Source organism: Pteropus alecto, unplaced genomic scaffold (assembly GCF_000325575.1).
Source record: "Pteropus alecto unplaced genomic scaffold, ASM32557v1 scaffold25, whole genome shotgun sequence".
Classification (NCBI taxonomy): Eukaryota; Metazoa; Chordata; class Mammalia; order Chiroptera; family Pteropodidae; genus Pteropus; species Pteropus alecto.
This window is the reverse complement of record NW_006441955.1, coordinates 33,716,912-33,725,072: the sequence shown is the minus strand read 5'-3', so window position 1 is coordinate 33,725,072 and position 8,161 is coordinate 33,716,912. Positions and strand designations below refer to the sequence as shown.

The following is an 8,161-nucleotide window of genomic DNA, read 5'->3' as shown; positions in this document are numbered from 1 at the left end:
GTTGAAATTTCCAATCCATTGGTTTCTACACCTTCCCATCACACACTTTTTTTTTTTTTGTACTTGTTTACTTTTATTTTAGCAAAATCCTAGTGGGGAGGTAAAGCTCACTCTTCTGTCTTGAAAGAGAAGCTTACTTCACTTTCCATACAGTTTCATTATCAATCCTTACTAAGAGTGAACTAACTAGCTGAGATCTGTCTCAAAGGACGGAAAAGTCTATGGCGTCATACTCTGGCCAATATACAGTCCTTAAAGAGAAAAAAAGTAGTGTATCTGACCAATCGATAGCCTTACTGTCACCTGATCTTTCTAGAAGCACCTTATTCTGATCAATCCAATCCTCTCATACTCGTTTTTAAAGAAACACATAATTGTAGGAAAATGAGCTATTTTAAAAGAATCTTTTAAATCTTTTTAATTTAGCCCTACAAAAAGCACATGTTACTTTGCATTTTCTTGGTTGAGACAAGTGGTACTAAAAGAATCACAGATAGGAGTTACAGTTGTCAAGTTTTGAAAGGCATTCCCAGATCACCTAGCTCTAATCCAAACCCCCAACTTTTCACATGAGGACAAGACCTAATGAAGTGAAGGTACTTATCCAAGGCCACTCCATTAATAAGTAGGAGCAAGAGAACTAGAAAATGAGTAAGTTTAACCCAAGGAGCTTTCTGATATGCACCTGAGTCTTAAATAGTGGTTTTCCTCTTATTTCTCTAGGCTGTCCTGCTCTCCAACTACATCCTTTTCAGCAACTAAAAAGAGGTTATAACTCTACATACCACTCCATAGAGAGAAGGGTGGGATGGAGTAAGAGAGAACTACGTTTAGGAAAGGGTCTGTCCTTGCATTTTCCAGGGATCCCAGACACTTGCCCTGGCTGGGATCAGTAAACAAAACTCACTAACTGTGGGGACTTACCATTCCCCCTTTACTTCTTCCTTTACCCCAAACCTGCCTGGGAGAGGGAGAATACAGATGGCATGGTCTGGCTCTAGCTGTTTTGACAAAATACATGCGCTGTCCCTAGGAAGTAATGATCGCTCTTATAGGGGGTAGCAGAAGTTTCTGTTTACATAGTATACTAGTGTCCCCAAAGTTTTCTTATCACCTAAATATTCCTTCTGATACAAATTATTTAAAAAGCCCATAATTTTATGATGTTTAGTTTAGTAATAATATGAGGCAAAGAGATTTTTTTCCATACTCTTTAATTTCTTTGTTATTTTTTGCTTCAGGAACCTAGAGAGGAGAAAGAGAAATGTTCATAGTACATTTGACTGTTCGTTTAATTTTCAAAGCACAAAGTAATGAGGAAGAGGTCCTAGTCCATGTACTACAATTGGCAACTGTTAGTGTACTTCTAGAGGATGTAACTGGAGAGCCTAATAACAAAGCTATATTCAACCATCAAAAACCATGGCACTAATATGCTATAACTATTCCTCTGAATCCCATGTTGAAAATGCACCATTCCTTCCTAGGACCCAGCTCCATGATACACTGAGAATTTACCTTGGCATGCCTCCACTGATTCTCATCAATTTATTTGAAAATGGAAGAGGTCAGCTGTGATTCAGTAAAATGTCTTTATTATGAGGGAGAGCCCTCGTCTTGCTTAGCAACTTCTCTCTATTCTTCCAGAGTCTTGTCTTCTGAGTTACATCTTGCCAGAGATTTAGAGGGTTCAATAATAGAAATTTCTAATTTTTTGCTTAAGAATATTGGCAAACGTGAGTTTAAAAAGGAAGTCCTACATAAGAAAAAAAAATTATTTTTGAGGCTGAAATGAATATTAGAAATTCTCAAAATTTCTAATTGGTTTCACCCTCAAAACCAACAAAGGCCTAAATAAGGATGATGAGGTAGCCACATAAAAGCTATATAAAAATAAAAATATGTGATTGAGATGCAATAGCTGGTTATCATAAACTTATTAATAGCATGGAAATTCTATTAATGAGTGTTAAATATTGGTGTAAAAATGTTGGGGAACATGTTAGGAGATCAGCATATAGACTGGGTAGTAAATAATCTTAGGGTGCAACAATTTAGTTACATTGCTAGGTTAGTCATATCATTTGATATATAACACATCTCTTTTAATGAACCAAAGAAAATTCACAGAATGAGTGAAATGTGGATTATAATTAAAGTATATCGGCACATATACATCTGGAGTTTGGATCCAAGCTCTGGAGTGAGTTGAGTGCAGTGGGGATAACAATGGTGGCCAATTCATAGGGTCATTGCTATGAGGATTAGATAAAACAATCCATTTAGCACAGTGCTTGACACATAGTAGGCACTAATATATGTTTCATGATTACTCTTTAAAAACTTTTGTAGATTCCTCACTTATAGAAAAAATATTCTGATATAAATGGTGAGCAGAGATCTGATGTATTTCTGTTTTTCTGCACTTCCCAATTGAGTCACATTTTTAAAAAGGGTTTAAAATGGCATTTAAATTTCAAAGTCACTGCATGAGGATACATAAATATAGGAAATTCTGTTACTCATGGCAATAAGAAAAAGGGGTGTTTTGATTAATTCAACAATTTAATTAAAATTCAGTTAACAATTTCTAAGGAATTGACTATTGTATAACTCAATGCAAAAATAGCACTAAGCTATTTAATAACACTATTTAATCTTTTTTTCTGTTGCTGTTTCAAAAAATAATTTATGGACTTATTAAAACTAAAGATATTTGCCCTTTAGAAAACACTATTAAGAAAATTAAAAGGCAAAACACAGATTTGGAAAAAGTATTTGCAATGCACACATCTGACAAAGGACTTGTATCTAGAATTATAGAGAGAGCTTTCACAATGCAGTAATAAGAAGACAATCTAATTTTTTTTAAACGTGCAACACATTTTAACAGAAGCATCATAAAATAAGATGTAGCAATGGCCAAAAGCTCCTGAAAATATGCTCAACACCATTAGTCATCAGGAAAATACAAATTAAACAATAATGATGTACTATTATTCTTTGAGAATAATACAGGAAGGGCAAACAACAAAAGACAGGGGAGTGATGAAAGAGAAGACTCTTCTCATAGTTCCCCAATAGAATGGCTAAAATTAGAAAGACTAACAAGTCAAGTATTGACAAAAATATAGGGTAGCTGGAACTCTATCACTGGTAGAAATGTAAAATGATACAACTACTTTGAAAAACAGTTTGGCAGTTTCTTATAAAGTTCATTCCCAAAACAAATGAAACCATATATCTACATAAAAACTTTTATACAATGTTCATAGCCACTATATTCATAATAGCCTAAAATTGGAAAAAATCCACATCAACATGTAAATGGAAAACAAATCATGGTGCTTCTAAACAATGGAATACTACTCAGCAATAAAAAGAAAAGAACTGTTGATGCAGACAACTGCATAGGTGTATCTCAAAAACATTACGCCAGACTCAAAACGAGTACATACTATATAATTTCACTTATATGAAATTCCAGAAAATATAAACTCACCTACAGTAACAGATTAGTTGCCTGGGGTCAAGGTAGGGGTGATTATAAAGGGGCATGAGGACATGTTTTGAGGTGATAGAAAGGTCCTCTAGCTTGATTGTTGTAACAGTTACGTGGGTAGATAATTTTGTCAAAACTGGAATTGTATACTTTTAACGAGTTCAGTTTATTATATGTAAGCTGTATTTCAATAAAGTTAATTGTATAAAGAAGCAAGGATACAGTTTATCTTTAAAAACATAATCAGAGAAGTGCTAAAAAGTCATTGCAGAATTAGTAATAATAGCAAAGAATAGGAATCAACTTAAATATTTATTAACAGATATTTAGTAAAATCAATTATGATGAATCTACACTATAGAACCCTGTGCAGCCATTTAAAAAACTGAGGTAGTTATGTATGTTTGATATGGATATATATGACATGTAAAGTGAAAAGGTAGGTCACTCAACAGTATGCATAGTATGATCTCATTTGCATAAATATATTCCATATAAATGTACATATAAATATACACATATGTACATATAAATGTACATATAAATATACACATATGTACATTTATATGCCAAAAATTTCTGAGGGGCCTACACTGGCCTATTGAGTGTTTAACTGAGGGGGTAACTATGGTGTGAGACATTTACGAAGGCACTTTTCATTTTCCCATTTTTTAATTTTGAGTCTTTATAATTAGCTAGTTTTACATGCTTAATCAGCAGAAACAATAGTGACACATCCGTGATGAAAGGCAGCTTGGGGTGGCCTGGAACACCAACCATTTTGTCCTCTCCAAGTGGAGGAATGCTGATTAATGGGGATTTCTAGTTAACTGGATACCGATAAGCATGGATTTACTCTACATTTGGGAAGGAAAACACTCTGCTCATTTTTTCCACCAATCGCTTCTCGGCCTTTTGGCTAAGATCAAAGTGTAGTATCAGTTCTTCCACCAACTGGCTAAAGAAAGTATGTTACTGAATTTGTGGAAGGAAAAATAGAATGACCAAACTTGGCAAGGCAGGTTTTCATGCTAACCACTTTCTCTATCTCCCCCCAAAAACGAATCAATATCTTTTCGTCCGGGCAAAAAACTCTGAGAGTACCTGCCTCTGCCACACTTTATGATGACACACTGAGGATAAAGCTGATAAAGAGCACTGCAGCACAGCTTTCTCCACGGATCCTTGGAATCCTCAGGAAATGACTATTTTGACAACCCAAAATGTTCAGATGAAACACCCAAGATTCCCCTGACTTAACAGACAACCTCAGGGCAATCCCGAGAAACAAGCTCAGTGTCACCTTGTTCTAAGAAGAGACTTTCAAAATCCTGTCACTTTCATGCATCTTCTCAACTCTGCAATTAAATATTCTCTTACTGTTTCCCACAGTTCCCCAAGTCTAGACACTATAATTATCATGACGATTTCTCCAATGTTCTAATTAACAGAGAATGAAAAGCCCAAGAAGAGGAAAGCCGGGACCCCGGGACCTGAAGTCAGTAGTCTTATCTGTCAATGCCAGTGAGGGAATTAGGCAAATATAGAGGAAAATGAGTCATCTCTTTCCTCACTTCCCTATCTTCCCTTGTTTGCCCTTCCTGTGTTCTTCACAAAGGAACATATCAACATTTTGCTTCTACTTCTCCTGCTCCCCTATTTAATCTTTCTACCCCACATGGCTCTGCACGGGCCCATCTCGGCCAGCAGAATTCATTAAACTGTCTCTGCTGCAGCAAGACATTGCGTTTGCAGCGTATTTTAGAAAATTTTGTTTTTATGAATAAATTATAAATTTGGGAGTGGGAGGAGCATGTTTCAGTACATTTTTACATGACCACCTACCTATATGCGAGCAACCTGAAATTACTTAAACAGGGCCCAGGTTGCCAATTTGGGACAGGAGGCCTGGTAAAAACATATCTCTGCAGTCTCTCTCTCTCTCTCTCTCTGTCTCTCTCTCTCTCTGTCTCTCTCTCTCTGTCTCTCTCTGTCTCTCTGTCTCTCTGTCTCTCTCTGTCTCTCTCTCTCTCTGTCTCTCTGTCTGTCTGTCTCTCTCTGTCTCTCTCTCTCTCTGTCTCTCTCTCTCTCTTTCCTCTCATGCTTTAAGAAGGGACCTGGTGAGCTTAACAGCAAAGCCACTGTATTTGGTCCAGTGCTCCACCCTCATTCAGCTACCTCAGCAGTGAGTCAAGGAATTCCAGGGAAGCCCAGGTGCAGCTCTGCCCAAGTCAGGGCCACTATTCATAAAAAGGGCTTGATATTTACAGGCAGCTGCAGGGCGTTTAGCTAGGGGCTGAAATTCCCTAGCAGTTTACTTCTGTGGGTTGAGCCACCAGGCCTTCTGGGAAACTCACACCCAGTATCTTATTACATCTGCCTACTCATTGTCACCTCTTTTCAATTCTGATTTTTTTTGTTTCCTGTCCACTTTTCTCTTTGTCTTTAAAGAGATTTGAAGATGTTAGTGGTGAAAAGGGGGCCATCAGCAGAGGGGAGGGGAGGCTCTGAACAGATAAAGGAGGTTTCTGTATTCTCTGTCACTCATTTTACACACACACACACACACACACACACACAGAGCAAGCACTCAGAGCTCTGTGAGACACTGAGGACCAGGGCTCCAGGATAGCTACCTGCTGGGACATCCCTAAAGATGATATGGACCACGAGAGAGACAAAGAGAACTGCCAGTTCCCTGCGCTGCCTCGACCCCTGACAGCTAGCATACCCCTGGTGATTCCCGGCCCCTGGTACATCTCCAGACTACTTGTTCCCTGTCACAGTTCTCTTTCTAGATAAATGGCTAGCCTTTCTGAAAAGGCAGATGGATCAAAATGACTTGAGGTTATCCCTTTCTGATAATAATATCATTAGTATAATATTTAACAGTTTACAAAGCCCTTTCGCTTATACATTATCTTATTTAAGTCTCACTACAACTCTGTGAAATAGGTTTCATTATTATCCCCTGTTTATAGGTAGGGGAATCTGAATTCTGACTGATGAAGCAAAGCAGGCATTTGATGGTTTTGGGACTGAGTGTAAATGCAAGTTCCAGAAATCATTTTCTAAAAACTATTTTTAATATAAATTGCCTCGTCCATAGTCCCCTGGATCAGGAAAGTTGCATTAGGCTGGTGTCTGTGCATCAGTGACCACTGAGTGGACTGGAGGTGGGCACCTGGCCTTAGGCAACCTGTCTATCAGTTGGCTAATGGCTCATGAAATGCCTTAGGCAAAGAACTCTACCCAAAGAAGCAATGCCAATGAACAAAGTCATTTGGACTAGCTTTCTCTGGCATTTGGTTCGAGGAATTGGTCTGTTAACAGAGAGGAAAATAGAGTGGACACATTATAAAAGAAAAGCAGAAAGGTCACAAGAGGGAGATGGTATGGACCATGAGAGAGACGATGACAACTGCCTGTCCCCTGAGCTGTCTCAATTCTTGACAGCTTTCTGGTTCCAGTTTTACATCTGTGATAAATCCTCTCTTTCCTAGATGGCCTCAGTGTATCTCTGCTCCTTGAAACCAAAGGAAGCTTTCCACTTTCCACTCTGCCATAATCTTTGCTGACTTACCCCAAAGCAGTGTCTCCTATCAGGTACCCGAAAGGAGGAGAGATGGGGCAAGCAACTCTTTCAAATCCCATTGGAAGGTGGCTGGTCTTATTTCCAGATTTTCTGCTGCTGTCTTTTGCCTTCTGACCATAAGTCAAGGATCTTGCCAAGCCAACAAGCTCCATTCATTGCAGTCTCCCCAGTTCAACTGGTGAGGCAGACAACACCCAGAATACTCCACTGAATCCAGGAGGCCTCCTGGCTCTTTGAAGATCTATTTTACAAGGATGAAAATATTGGAATCAGAGAAAGTAATCCATAATAAGGTAAACATGCAATTTTTATTTAAATTCTGAGATTGTGAAAGAGTCACAAACAAAATATTTTTAGTAAGAAAATACTTTTGAAATTATACTACAGAACAATGTAATTGCCTTAGAAAATCTGTTTTGTAAATACCTCTCTGTGACTAAAAGATGTAATATTTGGAGAAAGGGAGACAGCTGGAGGAATTTTCTATCTCAAGAAAAGACTTTCCTCTAGAGGATATATTTTCCATTCATCTAGATCTTATAAAAGAAAGTGTATTCTGACATACTACCTGAAAATAGTTTTTGTAATTTTGCTTTTTTTTCTCTTCACTTTTTTCTTTTCTTTTTCCTTCAGATATAGTTTTTTAAAAAGTTAATCTCCATCATTTTTATTGTGTTCAGACGTTGGAAGGAGCCACTCTCTGAATACATCTTACCAGTCTTAACATGAAGCACTGGAATAAGCACCCCAGGTGTTTAAATCAGGGCACTTCAAAAGGTAGCTGGCTCTGCAACCCCAAGTACAATAGTCTAGAAAAATAAAATATGACTCAGCTTAAATTTGTGGTAATACCTAGTGTTTCCAACCAGCCGTATTCTGACATGAAGCAGAAAATAGAAAGCATCTGCAATCCTTGAAAACCAAGGTATAAATTGCTAAGCTCTTATTTTTCATTACCAAGGCAGTAGGGCAATTAATAAATTAATTAGGGACGTGTTTAGTAGCAAATAAAAACAACAGGGGAAAACACCTAAGAGTGAAAGATTCAGCAGACTCTCAGAACA

At 37.7% G+C, this 8,161-nt stretch overlaps 1 non-coding gene across 1 annotated transcript; it reads left to right on the top strand.

Moving 5' to 3' along the window:
• The first annotated feature begins 4,401 nt into the window (after positions 1-4,401).
• On the top strand, positions 4,402-4,597 carry LOC112486060. Its single transcript, XR_003048603.1, has one exon. It is a non-coding gene; the product is annotated as a U2 spliceosomal RNA (small nuclear RNA).
• The last annotated feature ends 3,564 nt before the right edge of the window (positions 4,598-8,161 follow it).